We start from the raw sequence: 21,640 nt of genomic DNA on the forward strand, positions 1-21,640 counted from the left end.
GCTTGATGTCTGATAGACCCCTCTCCATTACTGACCTCAGGGCTTGATGTCTGATAGACCCCTCTCCATTACTAACCCCAGGGCTTGATGTCTGATAGACCTCTCTCCATTTCTAACCCCAGGGCTTGATGTCTGATAGACCCGTCTCCATTACTGACCCCAGGGCTTGATGTCTGATAGGACCCCTCTCCATTACTGACCCCAGGGCTTGATGTCTGATAGACCCCTCTCCATTACTGACCCCAGGGCTTGATGACTGATAGACCCCTCTCCATTACTGACCCCAGGGCTTGATGTCTGATAGACCCCTCTCCATTACTGACCCCAGGGCTTGATGTCTGATAGACCCCTCTCCATTACTGACCCCAGGGCTTGATGTCTGATAGATGCCTCTCCTTTACTAACCTCAGAGCTTGATGTCTGATAGACTCCTCTCCATTACTAACCCCAGGGCTTGATGTCTGATAGACCCCTCTCCAATACTAACCCCGGGGCTTGATGTCTGATAGACTCCTCTCCATTACTAACCCCGGGGCTTGATGTCTGATAGACGCCTCTCCATTACCAACCCCGGGGCTTGATGTCTGATAGACCCCTCTCTATTACTAACCCCAGGGCTTTATGTCTGATAGACCCCTCTCCATTACTAACCCCAGGGCTTTATGTCTGATAGACCCCTCTCCATTACAACCCCAGGGCTTGATGTCTGATAGATCCCTCTCCATTACTAACCCCAGGGCTTGATGTCTGATAGACCCCTCTCCATTACTAACCCCAGGGCTTGATGTCTGATAGACCCATCTCCATTACTAACCCCAGGGCTTGATGTCTGATAGACTCCTCTCCATTACTGATCCCAGGGCTTGATGTCTGATAGACCCCTCTCCATTTCTAACCCCAGGGCTTAATGTCTGATAGACTCCTCTCCATTACTAACCCCGGGGCTTGATGTCTGATAGACCCCTCTCCATTACTAACCCCAGGGCTTGATGTCTGATAGACCCCTCTCCATTACCAACCCCAGGGCTTGATGTCTGATAGGACCCTCTCCATTACTGACCCCAGGGCTTGATGTCTGATAGACCCCTCCCCATTACTAACCCCAGGGCTTGATGTCTGATAGACCCCTCTCCATTACTGATCCCAGGGCTTGATGTCTGATAGACCCCTCTCCATTACCAACCCCAGGGCTTGATGTCTGATAGAACCCTCTCCATTACTGACCCCAGGGCTTGATGTCTGATAGACCCCTCTCCGTTACTAACCCCAGGGCTTGATGTCTGATATACCCCTCTCCTTTACTAACCTCAGGGCTTGATGTCTGATAGACTCCTCTCCATTACTAACCCCAGGGCTTGATGTCTGATAGACCTCTCTCCATTACTAACCCCAGGGCTTGATGTCTGATAGACCCCTCTCCATTACTAACCCCAGGGCTTGATGTCTGATAGACTCCTCTCCATTACTAACCCCGGGGCTTGATGTCTGATAGACTCCTCTCCATTACTAACCCCGGGGCTTGATGTCTGATAGACCCCTCCCCATTACCAACCCCGGGCTTGATGTCTGATAGAACCCTCTTCATTACTGATCCCAGGGCTTGATGTCTGATAGACCCCTCTCCATTACTAACCCCAGGGCTTAATGTCTGATAAACCCCTCTCCATTACTAACCCCAGGGGTTAATATCTGATAAACACCTCTCCATTACTAACCCCAGGGCTTAATGTCTGATAGACCCCTCTCCATTACTAACCCCAGGGCTTGATGTCTGATAGACCCCTCCCCATTACTAACCCCAGGGCTTGATGTCTGATAGACCCCTCTCCATTACTAACCCCAGGGCTTAATGTCTGATAGACCCCTCTCCATTACTAACCCCAGGGCTTGATGTCTGATAGACCCCTCTCCATTACTAACCCCAGGGCTTGATGTCTGATAGATCTCTCTCCATTACTAACCACAGGGCTTGATGTCTGATAGACCCCTCTCCATTACTGACCCCGGGGCTTAATGTCTGATAAACCCCTCTCCATTACTAACCCCGGGGCTTGATGTCTGATAGACCCCTCTCCATTACTAACCCCAGGGATTGATGTCTGATAGACCCCTCTCCATTACTAACCCCAAGGCTTGATGTCTGATAGACTCCTCTCCATTACTGACCCCAGGGCTTGATGTCTGATAGACCCCTCTCCATTACTAACCCCAGGGCTTGATGTCTGATAGACCTCTCTCCATTACTAACCCCGGGGCTTGATGCCTGATAGATCCCTCTCCATTACTGACCCCAGGGCTTAATGTCTGATAAACCCCTCTCCATTACTGACCCCAGGGCTTCATGTCTGATAGACCCCTCTCCATTACTGACCCCGGGGCTTGATGTCTGATAAACCCCTCTCCATTACTGACCCCGGGGCTTGATGTCTGATAGACCCCTCTCCATTACTAACCCCGGGGCTTGATGTCTGATAGACTCCTCTCCATTACTGATCCCAGGGCTTGATGTCTGATAGACCCCTCTCTATTACTAACCCCAGGGCTTGATGTCTGATAGACCCATCTCCATTACTAACCCCAGGGCTTGATGTCTGATAGACTCCTCTCCATTACTGATCCCAGGGCTTGATGTCTGATAGACCCCTCTCCATTACTGACCCCAGAGCTTGATGTCTGATAGACCCCTCTCCATTACTAACCCCGGGGCTTGATGTCTGATAGACCCCTCTCCATTACTAACCCCGGGGATTGATCTCTGATAGACCCCTCTCCATTACTGACCCCAGGGCTTGATGTCTGATAGACCCCTCTCCATTACTAACCCCAGGGCTTGATGTCTGATAGACTCCTCTCCATTACTAACCCCGGGGCTTGATGTCTGATAGACTCCTCTCCATTACTAATCCCGGGGCATGATGTCTGATAGACCCCTCTGCATTACTGACCCCGGGGCTTGATGTCTGATAGACCCCTCTCCATTACTAACCCCAGGGCTTGATGTCAGATAGACCCCTCTCCATTACTGATCCCAGGGCTTGATGTCTGATAGACCCCTCTCCATTACCAACCCCAGGGCTTGATGTCTGATAGATCTCTCTCCATTACTAACCCAGGGCTTGATGTCTGATAGACCCCTCTCCATTACTAACCCCAGGGCTTGATGTCTGATAGACCCCTCTCCATTACTGACCTCAGGGCTTGATGTCTGATAGACCCCTCTCCATTACTAACCCCAGGGCTTGATGTCTGATAGACCCCTCTCCATTTCTAACCCCAGGGCTTGATGTCTGATAGACCCCTCTCCATTACTGACCCCAGGGCTTGATGTCTGATAGACCCCTCTCCATTACTAACCCCAGGGCTTGATGTCTGATAGACCCATCTCCATTACTAACCCCAGGGCTTGATGTCTGATAGACCCCTCTCCATAACTAACCCCAGGGCTTGATGTCTGATAGACCCCTCTCCATTACTAACCCCAGGGCTTGATGTCTGATAGACCCCTCTCCATTACTAACCCCAGGGCTTGATGTCTGATAGACCCCTCTCCATTACTGACCCCAAGGACTTTATGTCTGATAGACCCCTCTCCATTACTAACCCCAGGGCTTGATGTCTGATATACCCCTCTCCATTACTGACCCCAAGGACTTGATGTCTGATAGACCACTCTCCATTACTAACCCCAGGGCTTGATGTCTGATATACCCCTCTCCATTACTAACCCCAGGGCTTGATGTCTGATAGACCCCTCTCCATTACTGACCCCAGGGCTTGATGTCTGATAGACCCCTCTCCATTACTAACCCCAGGGCTTGATGTCTGATAGACCCCTCTCCATTACTAACCCCAGGGCTTGATGTCTGATAGACCCCTCTAAATTACTAACCCCAGGGCTTGATGTCTGATAGACCCCTCTCCATTACTAACCCCAGGGCTTGACGTCTGATAGATCTCTCTCCATTACTAACCCCAGGGCTTGATGTCTGATAGACCCCTCTCCATTACTAACCCCAGGGCTTGATGTCTGATAGACCCCTCTCCATTACTGACCCCAGGGCTTGATGTCTGATAGACTCCTCTCCATTACTAACCCCAGGGCTTGATGTCTGATAGATCTCTCTCCATTACTAACCCCAGGGCTTGATGTCTGATAGACCCCTCTCCATTACTAACCCCAGGGCTTGATGTCTGATAGACCCCTCTCCATTACTAACCCCAGGGCTTGATGTCTGATAGACCCATCTCCATTACTAACCCCAGGGCTTGATGTCTGATAGACTCCTCTCCATTACTAACCCCGGGGCTTGATGTCTGATAGACCCATCTCCATTACTAACCCCGGGGCTTGATGTCTGATAGACCCCTCTCCATTACTAACCCCAGGGCTTGATGTCTGATAGACCTCTCTCCATTACTAACCCCAGGGCTTGATGTCTGATACACCCCTCTCCATTACTAACCCTGGGGCTTGATGTCTGATAGACCCCTCTCCATTACTAACCCCAGGGCTTGATGTCTGATAGACCTCTCTCCATTAATAACCCCAGGGCTTGATGTCTGATAGACTCCTCTCCATTACTAACCCCAGGGCTTGATGTCTGATAGACCTCTCTCCATTACTAACCCCAGTACTTGATGTCTGATAGACCTCTCTCCATTACTAACCCCAAGGATTGATATCTGATAGACCCCTCTCCATTACTGACCCCAAGGCTTGATGTCTGATAGACCCCTCTCCATTACTGACCCCAGGGCTTGATGTCTGATAGACCCCTCTCCATTACTAACCCCAGGGCTTGATGTCTGATAGACCTCTCTCCATTTCTAACCCCAGGGCTTGATGTCTGATAGACCCCTCTCCATTACTAACCCCAGGGCTTGATGTCTGATAGACCCTTCTCCATTACTGACCTCAGGGCTTGATGTCTGATAGACCCCTCTCCATTACTAACCCCAGGGCTTGATGTCTGATAGACCCCTCTCCATTACTAACCCCAGGGCTTGATGTCTGATAGACTCCTCTCCATTACTAACCCCGGGGCTTGATGTCTGATAGACTCCTCTCCATTACTAACCCCGGGGCTTGATGTCTGATAGACCCCTCTCCTTTAATGACCCAGGGGCTTGATGTCTGATAGACCCCTCCCAATTACCAACCCCGGGCTTGATGTCTGATAGACCCCTCTCCATTACTGATCCCAGGGCTTGATGTCTGATAGACCCCTCTCCATTACTAACCCCAGGGCTTAATGTCTGATAAACCCCTCTCCATTACTAACCCCAGGGCTTAATGTCTGATAAACCCCTCTCCATTACTAACCCCAGGGCTTAATGTCTGATAGACCCCTCTCCATTACTAACCCCAGGGCTTGATGTCTGATAGACCCCTCCCCATTACTAACCCCAGGGCTTGATGTCTGATAGACCCCTCCCCATTACTAACCCCAGGGCTTGATGTCTGATAGACCCCTCTCCATTACTAACACCAGGGCTTGATGTCTGATAGACCCCTCTCCATTACTAACCACAGGGCTTGATGTCTCATAGACCTCTCTCCATTACTAACCCCAGGGCTTGATGTCTGATAGACCCCTCTCCATTACTAACCCCAGGGCTTGATGTCTGATAGACCCCTCTCCATTACTAACCCCAGGGCTTGATGTCTGATAGACTCCTCTCCATTACTAACCCCGGGGCTTGAAGTCTGATAGACCCCTCTTCATTACTAACCCCGGGGCTTGATGTCTGATAGACCCCTCTCCATTACTAACCCCAGGGCTTGATGTCTGATAGACCTCTCTCCATTACTAACCCCAGGGATTGATGTCTGATAGACCCCTCTCCATTACTAACCCCGGGGCTTGATGTCTGATAGACCCCTCTCCATTACTAACCCCAGAGCTTGATGTCTGATAGACCTCTCTCCATTAATAACCCCAGGGCTTGATGTCTGATAGACTCCTCTACATTCCTAACCCCAGGGCTTGATGTCTGATAGACCTCTCTCCATTACTAACCCCAGGGCTTGATGTCTGATAGACCTCTCTCCATTACTAACCCCAAGGCTTGATGTCTGATAGACCTCTCTCCATTACTGACCCCAAGGCTTGATGTCTGATAGACCCCTCTCCATTACTGACCTCAGGGCTTGATGTCTGATAGACCCCTCTCCATTACTAACCCCAGGGCTTGATGTCTGATAGACCTCTCTCCATTTCTAACCCCAGGGCTTGATGTCTGATAGACCCGTCTCCATTACTGACCCCAGGGCTTGATGTCTGATAGGACCCCTCTCCATTACTGACCCCAGGGCTTGATGTCTGATAGACCCCTCTCCATTACTGACCCCAGGGCTTGATGACTGATAGACCCCTCTCCATTACTGACCCCAGGGCTTGATGTCTGATAGACCCCTCTCCATTACTGACCCCAGGGCTTGATGTCTGATAGACCCCTCTCCATTACTGACCCCAGGGCTTGATGTCTGATAGATGCCTCTCCTTTACTAACCTCAGAGCTTGATGTCTGATAGACTCCTCTCCATTACTAACCCCAGGGCTTGATGTCTGATAGACCCCTCTCCAATACTAACCCCGGGGCTTGATGTCTGATAGACTCCTCTCCATTACTAACCCCGGGGCTTGATGTCTGATAGACGCCTCTCCATTACCAACCCCGGGGCTTGATGTCTGATAGACCCCTCTCTATTACTAACCCCAGGGCTTTATGTCTGATAGACCCCTCTCCATTACTAACCCCAGGGCTTTATGTCTGATAGACCCCTCTCCATTACAACCCCAGGGCTTGATGTCTGATAGATCCCTCTAAATTACTAACCCCAGGGCTTGATGTCTGATAGACCCCTCTCCATTACTAACCCCAGGGCTTGACGTCTGATAGATCTCTCTCCATTACTAACCCCAGGGCTTGATGTCTGATAGACCCCTCTCCATTACTAACCCCAGGGCTTGATGTCTGATAGACCCCTCTCCATTACTGACCCCAGGGCTTGATGTCTGATAGACTCCTCTCCATTACTAACCCCAGGGCTTGATGTCTGATAGATCTCTCTCCATTACTAACCCCAGGGCTTGATGTCTGATAGACCCCTCTCCATTACTAACCCCAGGGCTTGATGTCTGATAGACCCCTCTCCATTACTAACCCCAGGGCTTGATGTCTGATAGACCCATCTCCATTACTAACCCCAGGGCTTGATGTCTGATAGACTCCTCTCCATTACTAACCCCGGGGCTTGATGTCTGATAGACCCATCTCCATTACTAACCCCGGGGCTTGATGTCTGATAGACCCCTCTCCATTACTAACCCCAGGGCTTGATGTCTGATAGACCTCTCTCCATTACTAACCCCAGGGCTTGATGTCTGATACACCCCTCTCCATTACTAACCCTGGGGCTTGATGTCTGATAGACCCCTCTCCATTACTAACCCCAGGGCTTGATGTCTGATAGACCTCTCTCCATTAATAACCCCAGGGCTTGATGTCTGATAGACTCCTCTCCATTACTAACCCCAGGGCTTGATGTCTGATAGACCTCTCTCCATTACTAACCCCAGTACTTGATGTCTGATAGACCTCTCTCCATTACTAACCCCAAGGATTGATATCTGATAGACCCCTCTCCATTACTGACCCCAAGGCTTGATGTCTGATAGACCCCTCTCCATTACTGACCCCAGGGCTTGATGTCTGATAGACCCTTCTCCATTACTAACCCCAGGGCTTGATGTCTGATAGACCTCTCTCCATTTCTAACCCCAGGGCTTGATGTCTGATAGACCCCTCTCCATTACTAACCCCAGGGCTTGATGTCTGATAGACCCCTCTCCATTACTGACCTCAGGGCTTGATGTCTGATAGACCCCTCTCCATTACTAACCCCAGGGCTTGATGTCTGATAGACCCCTCTCCATTACTAACCCCAGGGCTTGATGTCTGATAGACTCCTCTCCATTACTAACCCCGGGGCTTGATGTCTGATAGACTCCTCTCCATTACTAACCCCGGGGCTTGATGTCTGATAGACCCCTCTCCTTTAATGACCCCGGGGCTTGATGTCTGATAGACCCCTCCCAATTACCAACCCCGGGCTTGATGTCTGATAGACCCCTCTCCATTACTGATCCCAGGGCTTGATGTCTGATAGACCCCTCTCCATTACTAACCCCAGGGCTTAATGTCTGATAAACCCCTCTCCATTACTAACCCCAGGGCTTAATGTCTGATAAACCCCTCTCCATTACTAACCCCAGGGCTTAATGTCTGATAGACCCCTCTCCATTACTAACCCCAGGGCTTGATGTCTGATAGACCCCTCCCCATTACTAACCCCAGGGCTTGATGTCTGATAGACCCCTCCCCATTACTAACCCCAGGGCTTGATGTCTGATAGACCCCTCTCCATTACTAACACCAGGGCTTGATGTCTGATAGACCCCTCTCCATTACTAACCACAGGGCTTGATGTCTCATAGACCTCTCTCCATTACTAACCCCAGGGCTTGATGTCTGATAGACCCCTCTCCATTACTAACCCCAGGGCTTGATGTCTGATAGACCCCTCTCCATTACTAACCCCAGGGCTTGATGTCTGATAGACTCCTCTCCATTACTAACCCCGGGGCTTGAAGTCTGATAGACCCCTCTTCATTACTAACCCCGGGGCTTGATGTCTGATAGACCCCTCTCCATTACTAACCCCAGGGCTTGATGTCTGATAGACCTCTCTCCATTACTAACCCCAGGGATTGATGTCTGATAGACCCCTCTCCATTACTAACCCCGGGGCTTGATGTCTGATAGACCCCTCTCCATTACTAACCCCAGAGCTTGATGTCTGATAGACCTCTCTCCATTAATAACCCCAGGGCTTGATGTCTGATAGACTCCTCTACATTCCTAACCCCAGGGCTTGATGTCTGATAGACCTCTCTCCATTACTAACCCCAGGGCTTGATGTCTGATAGACCTCTCTCCATTACTAACCCCAAGGCTTGATGTCTGATAGACCTCTCTCCATTACTGACCCCAAGGCTTGATGTCTGATAGACCCCTCTCCATTACTGACCTCAGGGCTTGATGTCTGATAGACCCCTCTCCATTACTAACCCCAGGGCTTGATGTCTGATAGACCTCTCTCCATTTCTAACCCCAGGGCTTGATGTCTGATAGACCCGTCTCCATTACTGACCCCAGGGCTTGATGTCTGATAGACCCCTCTCCATTACTAACCCCAGGGCTTAATGTCTGATAAACCCCTCTCCATTACTAACCCCAGGGCTTAATGTCTGATAAACCCCTCTCCATTACTAACCCCAGGGCTTAATGTCTGATAGACCCCTCTCCATTACTAACCCCAGGGCTTGATGTCTGATAGACCCCTCCCCATTACTAACCCCAGGGCTTGATGTCTGATAGACCCCTCCCCATTACTAACCCCAGGGCTTGATGTCTGATAGACCCCTCTCCATTACTAACACCAGGGCTTGATGTCTGATAGACCCCTCTCCATTACTAACCACAGGGCTTGATGTCTCATAGACCTCTCTCCATTACTAACCCCAGGGCTTGATGTCTGATAGACCCCTCTCCATTACTAACCCCAGGGCTTGATGTCTGATAGACCCCTCTCCATTACTAACCCCAGGGCTTGATGTCTGATAGACTCCTCTCCATTACTAACCCCGGGGCTTGAAGTCTGATAGACCCCTCTTCATTACTAACCCCGGGGCTTGATGTCTGATAGACCCCTCTCCATTACTAACCCCAGGGCTTGATGTCTGATAGACCTCTCTCCATTACTAACCCCAGGGATTGATGTCTGATAGACCCCTCTCCATTACTAACCCCGGGGCTTGATGTCTGATAGACCCCTCTCCATTACTAACCCCAGAGCTTGATGTCTGATAGACCTCTCTCCATTAATAACCCCAGGGCTTGATGTCTGATAGACTCCTCTACATTCCTAACCCCAGGGCTTGATGTCTGATAGACCTCTCTCCATTACTAACCCCAGGGCTTGATGTCTGATAGACCTCTCTCCATTACTAACCCCAAGGCTTGATGTCTGATAGACCTCTCTCCATTACTGACCCCAAGGCTTGATGTCTGATAGACCCCTCTCCATTACTGACCTCAGGGCTTGATGTCTGATAGACCCCTCTCCATTACTAACCCCAGGGCTTGATGTCTGATAGACCTCTCTCCATTTCTAACCCCAGGGCTTGATGTCTGATAGACCCGTCTCCATTACTGACCCCAGGGCTTGATGTCTGATAGGACCCCTCTCCATTACTGACCCCAGGGCTTGATGTCTGATAGACCCCTCTCCATTACTGACCCCAGGGCTTGATGACTGATAGACCCCTCTCCATTACTGACCCCAGGGCTTGATGTCTGATAGACCCCTCTCCATTACTGACCCCAGGGCTTGATGTCTGATAGACCCCTCTCCATTACTGACCCCAGGGCTTGATGTCTGATAGATGCCTCTCCTTTACTAACCTCAGAGCTTGATGTCTGATAGACTCCTCTCCATTACTAACCCCAGGGCTTGATGTCTGATAGACCCCTCTCCAATACTAACCCCGGGGCTTGATGTCTGATAGACTCCTCTCCATTACTAACCCCGGGGCTTGATGTCTGATAGACGCCTCTCCATTACCAACCCCGGGGCTTGATGTCTGATAGACCCCTCTCTATTACTAACCCCAGGGCTTTATGTCTGATAGACCCCTCTCCATTACTAACCCCAGGGCTTTATGTCTGATAGACCCCTCTCCATTACAACCCCAGGGCTTGATGTCTGATAGATCCCTCTAAATTACTAACCCCAGGGCTTGATGTCTGATAGACCCCTCTCCATTACTAACCCCAGGGCTTGACGTCTGATAGATCTCTCTCCATTACTAACCCCAGGGCTTGATGTCTGATAGACCCCTCTCCATTACTAACCCCAGGGCTTGATGTCTGATAGACCCCTCTCCATTACTGACCCCAGGGCTTGATGTCTGATAGACTCCTCTCCATTACTAACCCCAGGGCTTGATGTCTGATAGATCTCTCTCCATTACTAACCCCAGGGCTTGATGTCTGATAGACCCCTCTCCATTACTAACCCCAGGGCTTGATGTCTGATAGACCCCTCTCCATTACTAACCCCAGGGCTTGATGTCTGATAGACCCATCTCCATTACTAACCCCAGGGCTTGATGTCTGATAGACTCCTCTCCATTACTAACCCCGGGGCTTGATGTCTGATAGACCCATCTCCATTACTAACCCCGGGGCTTGATGTCTGATAGACCCCTCTCCATTACTAACCCCAGGGCTTGATGTCTGATAGACCTCTCTCCATTACTAACCCCAGGGCTTGATGTCTGATACACCCCTCTCCATTACTAACCCTGGGGCTTGATGTCTGATAGACCCCTCTCCATTACTAACCCCAGGGCTTGATGTCTGATAGACCTCTCTCCATTAATAACCCCAGGGCTTGATGTCTGATAGACTCCTCTCCATTACTAACCCCAGGGCTTGATGTCTGATAGACCTCTCTCCATTACTAACCCCAGTACTTGATGTCTGATAGACCTCTCTCCATTACTAACCCCAAGGATTGATATCTGATAGACCCCTCTCCATTACTGACCCCAAGGCTTGATGTCTGATAGACCCCTCTCCATTACTGACCCCAGGGCTTGATGTCTGATAGACCCTTCTCCATTACTAACCCCAGGGCTTGATGTCTGATAGACCTCTCTCCATTTCTAACCCCAGGGCTTGATGTCTGATAGACCCCTCTCCATTACTAACCCCAGGGCTTGATGTCTGATAGACCCCTCTCCATTACTGACCTCAGGGCTTGATGTCTGATAGACCCCTCTCCATTACTAACCCCAGGGCTTGATGTCTGATAGACCCCTCTCCATTACTAACCCCAGGGCTTGATGTCTGATAGACTCCTCTCCATTACTAACCCCGGGGCTTGATGTCTGATAGACTCCTCTCCATTACTAACCCCGGGGCTTGATGTCTGATAGACCCCTCTCCTTTAATGACCCCGGGGCTTGATGTCTGATAGACCCCTCCCAATTACCAACCCCGGGCTTGATGTCTGATAGACCCCTCTCCATTACTGATCCCAGGGCTTGATGTCTGATAGACCCCTCTCCATTACTAACCCCAGGGCTTAATGTCTGATAAACCCCTCTCCATTACTAACCCCAGGGCTTAATGTCTGATAAACCCCTCTCCATTACTAACCCCAGGGCTTAATGTCTGATAGACCCCTCTCCATTACTAACCCCAGGGCTTGATGTCTGATAGACCCCTCCCCATTACTAACCCCAGGGCTTGATGTCTGATAGACCCCTCCCCATTACTAACCCCAGGGCTTGATGTCTGATAGACCCCTCTCCATTACTAACACCAGGGCTTGATGTCTGATAGACCCCTCTCCATTACTAACCACAGGGCTTGATGTCTCATAGACCTCTCTCCATTACTAACCCCAGGGCTTGATGTCTGATAGACCCCTCTCCATTACTAACCCCAGGGCTTGATGTCTGATAGACCCCTCTCCATTACTAACCCCAGGGCTTGATGTCTGATAGACTCCTCTCCATTACTAACCCCGGGGCTTGAAGTCTGATAGACCCCTCTTCATTACTAACCCCGGGGCTTGATGTCTGATAGACCCCTCTCCATTACTAACCCCAGGGCTTGATGTCTGATAGACCTCTCTCCATTACTAACCCCAGGGATTGATGTCTGATAGACCCCTCTCCATTACTAACCCCGGGGCTTGATGTCTGATAGACCCCTCTCCATTACTAACCCCAGAGCTTGATGTCTGATAGACCTCTCTCCATTAATAACCCCAGGGCTTGATGTCTGATAGACTCCTCTACATTCCTAACCCCAGGGCTTGATGTCTGATAGACCTCTCTCCATTACTAACCCCAGGGCTTGATGTCTGATAGACCTCTCTCCATTACTAACCCCAAGGCTTGATGTCTGATAGACCTCTCTCCATTACTGACCCCAAGGCTTGATGTCTGATAGACCCCTCTCCATTACTGACCTCAGGGCTTGATGTCTGATAGACCCCTCTCCATTACTAACCCCAGGGCTTGATGTCTGATAGACCTCTCTCCATTTCTAACCCCAGGGCTTGATGTCTGATAGACCCGTCTCCATTACTGACCCCAGGGCTTGATGTCTGATAGGACCCCTCTCCATTACTGACCCCAGGGCTTGATGTCTGATAGACCCCTCTCCATTACTGACCCCAGGGCTTGATGACTGATAGACCCCTCTCCATTACTGACCCCAGGGCTTGATGTCTGATAGACCCCTCTCCATTACTGACCCCAGGGCTTGATGTCTGATAGACCCCTCTCCATTACTGACCCCAGGGCTTGATGTCTGATAGATGCCTCTCCTTTACTAACCTCAGAGCTTGATGTCTGATAGACTCCTCTCCATTACTAACCCCAGGGCTTGATGTCTGATAGACCCCTCTCCAATACTAACCCCGGGGCTTGATGTCTGATAGACTCCTCTCCATTACTAACCCCGGGGCTTGATGTCTGATAGACGCCTCTCCATTACCAACCCCGGGGCTTGATGTCTGATAGACCCCTCTCTATTACTAACCCCAGGGCTTTATGTCTGATAGACCCCTCTCCATTACTAACCCCAGGGCTTTATGTCTGATAGACCCCTCTCCATTACAACCCCAGGGCTTGATGTCTGATAGATCCCTCTCCATTACTAACCCCAGGGCTTGATGTCTGATAGACCCCTCTCCATTACTAACCCCAGGGCTTGATGTCTGATAGACCCATCTCCATTACTAACCCCAGGGCTTGATGTCTGATAGACTCCTCTCCATTACTGATCCCAGGGCTTGATGTCTGATAGACCCCTCTCCATTTCTAACCCCAGGGCTTAATGTCTGATAGACTCCTCTCCATTACTAACCCCGGGGCTTGATGTCTGATAGACCCCTCTCCATTACTAACCCCAGGGCTTGATGTCTGATAGACCCCTCTCCATTACCAACCCCAGGGCTTGATGTCTGATAGGACCCTCTCCATTACTGACCCCAGGGCTTGATGTCTGATAGACCCCTCCCCATTACTAACCCCAGGGCTTGATGTCTGATAGACCCCTCTCCATTACTGATCCCAGGGCTTGATGTCTGATAGTCCCCTCTCCATTACCAACCCCAGGGCTTGATGTCTGATAGAACCCTCTCCATTACTGACCCCAGGGCTTGATGTCTGATAGACCCCTCTCCGTTACTAACCCCAGGGCTTGATGTCTGATATACCCCTCTCCTTTACTAACCTCAGGGCTTGATGTCTGATAGACTCCTCTCCATTACTAACCCCAGGGCTTGATGTCTGATAGACCTCTCTCCATTACTAACCCCAGGGCTTGATGTCTGATAGACCCCTCTCCATTACTAACCCCAGGGCTTGATGTCTGATAGACTCCTCTCCATTACTAACCCCGGGGCTTGATGTCTGATAGACTCCTCTCCATTACTAACCCCGGGGCTTGATGTCTGATAGACCCCTCCCCATTACCAACCCCGGGCTTGATGTCTGATAGAACCCTCTTCATTACTGATCCCAGGGCTTGATGTCTGATAGACCCCTCTCCATTACTAACCCCAGGGCTTAATGTCTGATAAACCCCTCTCCATTACTAACCCCAGGGGTTAATATCTGATAAACACCTCTCCATTACTAACCCCAGGGCTTAATGTCTGATAGACCCCTCTCCATTACTAACCCCAGGGCTTGATGTCTGATAGACCCCTCCCCATTACTAACCCCAGGGCTTGATGTCTGATAGACCCCTCTCCATTACTAACCCCAGGGCTTAATGTCTGATAGACCCCTCTCCATTACTAACCCCAGGGCTTGATGTCTGATAGACCCCTCTCCATTACTAACCCCAGGGCTTGATGTCTGATAGATCTCTCTCCATTACTAACCACAGGGCTTGATGTCTGATAGACCCCTCTCCATTACTGACCCCGGGGCTTAATGTCTGATAAACCCCTCTCCATTACTAACCCCGGGGCTTGATGTCTGATAGACCCCTCTCCATTACTAACCCCAGGGATTGATGTCTGATAGACCCCTCTCCATTACTAACCCCAAGGCTTGATGTCTGATAGACTCCTCTCCATTACTGACCCCAGGGCTTGATGTCTGATAGACCCCTCTCCATTACTAACCCCAGGGCTTGATGTCTGATAGACCTCTCTCCATTACTAACCCCGGGGCTTGATGCCTGATAGATCCCTCTCCATTACTGACCCCAGGGCTTAATGTCTGATAAACCCCTCTCCATTACTGACCCCAGGGCTTCATGTCTGATAGACCCCTCTCCATTACTGACCCCGGGGCTTGATGTCTGATAAACCCCTCTCCATTACTGACCCCGGGGCTTGATGTCTGATAGACCCCTCTCCATTACTAACCCCGGGGCTTGATGTCTGATAGACTCCTCTCCATTACTGATCCCAGGGCTTGATGTCTGATAGACCCCTCTCTATTACTAACCCCAGGGCTTGATGTCTGATAGACCCATCTCCATTACTAACCCCAGGGCTTGATGTCTGATAGACTCCTCTCCATTACTGATCCCAGGGCTTGATGTCTGATAGACCCCTCTCCATTACTGACCCCAGAGCTTGATGTCTGATAGACCCCTCTCCATTACTAACCCCGGGGCTTGATGTCTGATAGACCCCTCTCCATTACTAACCCCGGGGATTGATCTCTGATAGACCCCTCTCCATTACTGACCCCAGGGCTTGATGTCTGATAGACCCCTCTCCATTACTAACCCCAGGGCTTGATGTCTGATAGACTCCTCTCCATTACTAACCCCGGGGCTTGATGTCTGATAGACTCCTCTCCATTACTAATCCCGGGGCATGATGTCTGATAGACCCCTCTGCATTACTGACCCCGGGGCTTGATGTCTGATAGACCCCTCTCCATTACTAACCCCAGGGCTTGATGTCTGATAGACCCCTCTCCATTACTGATCCCAGGGCTTGATGTCTGATAGACCCCTCTCCATTACCAACCCCAGGGCTTGATGTCTGATAGACCCCTCTCCATTACTGACCCCAGGGCTTGATGTCTGATAGACCCCTCTCCATTACTAACCCCAGGGCTTGATGTCTGATATACCCCTCTCCATTACTGACCCCAGGGCTTGATGTCTGATAGACCCCTCTCCATTACTGACCCCAGGGCTTGATGTCTGATAGACTCCTCTCCATTACTAACCCCAGGGCTTGATGTCTGATAGACCCCTCTCCATTACTAACCCCAGGGCTTGATGTCTGATATACCCCTCTCCATTACTGACCCCAGGGCTTGATGTCTGATAGACCCCTCTCCATTACTGACCCCAGGGCTTGATGTCTGATAGACCCCTCTCCTTTACTAACCCCAGGGCTTGATGTCTGATAGACTCCTCTCCATTACTAACCCCAGGGCTTGATGTCTGATAGATCCCTCTCCATTACTAACCCCAGGGCTTGATGTCTGATAGACCTCTCTCCATTACTAACCCCAGGGCTTGATGTCTGATAGACCCCTCTCCATTACTAACCCCAGGGCTTGATGTCTGATAGACCCATCTCCATTACTAACCCCAGGGCTTGATGTCTGATAGACTCCTCTCCATTACTGATTCCAGGGCTTGATGTCTGATAGACCCCTCTCCATTACTAACCCCGGGGCTTGATGTCTGATAGACTCCTCTCCATTACTAACCCCAGGGCTTGATGTCTGATAGACTCCTCTCCATTACTGATCCCAGGGCTTGATGTCTGATAGACCCCTCTCTATTACTAACCCCAGGGCTTGATGTCTGATAGACCCATCTCTATTACTAACCTCAGGGCTTGATGTCTGATAGACTCCTCTCCATTACTGATCCCAGGGCTTGATGTCTGATAGACCCCTCTCCATTACTGACCCCAGAGCTTGATGTCTGATAGACCCCTCTCCATTACTAACCCTGGGGCTTGATGTCTGATAGACCCCTCTCCATTACTAACCACAGGGCTTGATGTCTGATAGACCCCTCTCCATCACTGACCCCAGGGCTTGATGTCTGATAGACCCCTCTCCATTACTAACCCCAGGGCTTGATGTCTGATAGGACCCCTCTCCATTACTGACCCCAGGGCTTGATGTCTGATAGACCCCTCCCCATTACTGACCCCAGGGCTTGATGTCTGATAGACCCCTCTCCATTACTGACCCCAGGGCTTGATGTCTGATAGACCCCTCTCCATTACTGACCCCAGGGCTTGATGTCTGATAGACCCCTCTCCATTACTAACCCCAGGGCTTGATGTTTGATAGACTCCTCTCCATTACTAACCCCAGGGCTTGATGTTTGATAGACCCCTCTCCATTACTAACCCCGGGGCTTGATGTCTGATAGACCCCTCTCCATTACTAACCGCGGGGCTTGATGTCTGATAGACCCCTCTCCATTACTAACCCCAGGTCTTGATGTCTGATAGACCTCTCTCCATTACTAACCCCAGGGCTTGATGTCTGATAGACCCTTCTCCATTACTAACCCCGGGGCTTGATGTCTGATAGACCCCTCTCCATTACTAACCCCAGGGCTTGATGTCTGATAGACCTCTCTCTATTACTAACCCCAGGGCTTGATGTCTGATAGACTCCTCTCCATTACTGACCCCGGGGCTTGATGTCTGATAAACCCCTCTCCATTTCTAACCCCAGGGCTTAATGTCTGATAGACCCCTCTCCATTTCTAACCCCAGGGCTTAATGTCTGATAGACTCCTCTCCATTACTAACCCCGGGGCTTGATGTCTGATAGACCCCTCTCCATTACTAACCCCAGGGCTTGATGTCTGATAGACCCCTCTCCATTACCAACCCCAGGGCTTGATGTCTGATAGAACCCTCTCCATTACTGACCCCAGGGCTTGATGTCTGATAGACCCCTCCCCATTACTAACCCCAGGGCTTGATGTCTGATAGACCCCTCTCCATTACTGATCCCAGGGCTTGATGTCTGATAGACCCCTCTCCATTACCAACCCCAGGGCTTGATGTCTGATAGAACCCTCTCCATTACTGACCCCAGGGCTTGATGTCTGATAGACCCCTCTCCGTTACTAACCCCAGGGCTTGATGTCTGATATACCCCTCTCCTTTACTAACCTCAGGGCTTGATGTCTGATAGACCCCTCTCCATTACTAACCCCAGGGCTTGATGTCTGATAGACCTCTCTCCATTACTAACCCCAGGGCTTGATGTCTGATAGACCCCTCTCCATTACTAACCCCAGGGCTTGATGTCTGATAGACTCCTCTCCATTACTAACCCCGGGGCTTGATGTCTGATAGACTCCTCTCCATTACTAACCCCGGGGCTTGATGTCTGATAGACCCCTCCCCATTACCAACCCCGGGCTTGATGTCTGATAGAACCCTCTCCATTACTGATCCCAGGGCTTGATGTCTGATAGACCCCTCTCCATTACTAACCCCAGGGCTTAATGTCTGATAGACCTCTCTCCATTACTGACCCCATGGCTTGATGTCTGATAGACTCCTCTCCATTACTAACCCCAGGGGTTAATATCTGATAAACTCCTCTCCATTACTAACCCCAGGGCTTAATGTCTGATAGACCCCTCTCCATTACTAACCCCAGGGCTTGATGTCTGATAGACCCCTCCCCATTACTAACCCCAGGGCTTGATGTCTGATAGACCCCTCTCCATTACTAACCCCAGGGCTTAATGTCTGATAGACCCCTCTCCATTACTAACCCCAGGGCTTGATGTCTGATAGACCCCTCTCCATTACTAACCCCAGGGCTTGATGTCTGATAGATCTCTCTCCATTACTAACCACAGGGCTTGATGTCTGATAGACCCCTCTCCATTACTGACCCCGGGGTTTAATGTCTGATAAACCCCTCTCCATTACTAACCCCGGGGCTTGATGTCTGATAGACCCCTCTCCATTACTAACCCCAGGGATTGATGTCTGATAGACCCCTCTCCATTACTAACCCCAAGGCTTGATGTCTGATAGACTCCTCTCCATTACTGAACCCGGGGCTTAATGTCTGATAAACCCCTCTCCATTACTGACCACAGGGCTTGATGTCTGATAGACCGCTCTCCATTACTGACCCCAGGGCTTGATGTCTGATAGACCCCTCTCCATTACTGGCCCCGGGGCTTGATGTCTGATAGACCCCTCTCCATTTCTAACCCCAGGGCTTGATGTCTGATAGACCCCTCTCCATTACTGACCCCAGGGCTTTATGTCTGATAGACCCCTCTCCATTACTGACCCCAGGGCTTGATGTCTGATAGACCCATCTCCATTTCTAACCCCGGGGCTTGAGGTCTGATAGACCCCTCTCCATTACTAACCCCAGGGCTTGATGTCTGATAGACTCCTCTCCATTACTGACCCAGGGGCTTGACGTCTGATAGACCCCTCTCCATTACAAACCCCAGGGCTTGATGTCTGATAGACCCCTCTCCATTACCAACCCCAGGGCTTGATGTCTGATAGGCCCCTCTCCATTACCAACCCCAGGGCTTGATGTCTGATAGACCCCTCTCCATTACTGACCCCAGGGCTTGATGTCTGATAGACCCCTCTCCATTACTAACCCCAGGGCTTGATGTCTGATAGACCACTCTCCATTACTAACCCCAGGGCTTGATGTCTGATAGACCCCTCTCCATTACTAACCCCAGGGCTTGATGTCTGATAGACCCCCCTCCATTATTAACCCCAGGGCTTGATGTCTGATAGACCCCTCTCCATTACTAACCCCAGGGCTTGATGTCTGATAGACCCCCCTCCATTACTAACCCCAGGGCTTGATGTCTGATAGACCCCTCTCTATTACTAACCCCAGGGCTTGATGTCTGATAGACCCCTCTCCATTACTAACCCCAGGGCTTGATGTCTGATAGACCCCTCTCTATTACTAACCCCAGGGCTTGATGTCTGATAGACTCCTCTCCATTACTAACCCTGGGGCTTGGTGTCTGATAGACCCCTCTCCATTACTAACCCCAGGGCTTGATGTCTGATAGACCCCTCTCCATTACTGACCCCAGGGCTTGATGTCTGATAGACCCCTCTCCATTACTGATCCCGGGGCTTGATGTCTGATAGACCCCTCTCCATTACTAACTCCAAGGCTTCATGTCTGATAGACCCCTCTCCATTACTAACCCCAGGGCTTGATGTCTGATAGACCTCTCTCCATTACTAACCCCAGGGCTTGATGTCTGATAGACCCCTCTCCATTACTAACCACAGGGCTTGATGTCTGATAGACCCCTCTCCATTACTAACCCCAGGGGTTGATGTCTGATAGACCCCTCTCCAATACTAACCCCAGGGCTTGATGTCTGATAGACTCCTCTCCATTACTGACCCCAGGGCTTGATGTCTGATAGACCCCTCTCCATTACTAACCCCAAGGCTTCATGTCTGATAGACCCCTCTCCATTACTAACCCCAGGGCTTGATGTCTGATAGACCTCTCTCCATTACTAACCCCAGGGCTTGATGTCTGATAGACCCCTCTCCATTACTAACCCCAGGGGTTGATGTCTGATAGACCCCCCTCCATTACTAACCCCACGGCTTGATGTCTGATAGACTCCTCTCCATTACTGACCCAGGGGCTTGATGTCTGATAGACCCCTCTCCATTACTAACCCCAGGGCTTGATGTTTGATAGACCCCTCTCCATTACCAACCCCAGGGCTTGATGTCTGATAGACCCCTCTCCATTACCGACCCCAGGGCTTGATGTCTGATAGACCCCTCTCCATTACTGACCCCAGGGCTTGATGTCTGATAGACCCCTCTCCATTACTAACCCCAGGGCTTGATGTCTGATAGACCCCTCTCCATTACTAACCCCAGGGCTTGATGTCTGATAGACCCCCCTCCATTACTAACCCCAGGGCTTGATGTCTGATAGACCCCTCTCCATTACTAACCCCAGGGATTGATGTCTGATAGACCCCTCTCCATTACTGACCCCAGGGCTTGATGTCTGATAGACCCCTCTCCATTACTGATCCCGGGGCTTGATGTCTGATAGACCCCTCTCTATTACTAACCCCAGGGATTGATGTCTGATAGACCCCTCTCCATTACTAACCCCAGGGCTTGATGTCTGATAGACCCCTCTGTATTACTAACCCCAGGGCTTCATGTCTGATAGACCCCCCTCCATTACTAACCCCAGGGCTTGATGTCTGATAGACCTCTCTCCATTACTAACCCCAGGGCTTGATGTCTGATAGACCCCCCTACATTACTAACCCCAGGGCTTGATGTCTGATAGACCCCTCTCCATTACTAACCCCAGGGCTTGATGTCTGATAGACTCCTCTCCATTACTGACCCCAGGGCTTGATGTATGATAGACCCCTCTCCATTACTAACCCCAAGGCTTCATGTCTGATAGACCCCTCTCCATTACTAACCCCAGGGCTTGATGTCTGATAGACCTCTCTCCATTACTAACCC

The sequence above is a fragment of the Phyllobates terribilis genome, unplaced genomic scaffold (genome assembly GCF_046119375.1).
Source record: "Phyllobates terribilis strain yellow unplaced genomic scaffold, ASM4611937v1 Scaffold_8__6_contigs__length_399053987, whole genome shotgun sequence".
NCBI lineage: Eukaryota > Metazoa > Chordata > Amphibia > Anura > Dendrobatidae > Phyllobates > Phyllobates terribilis.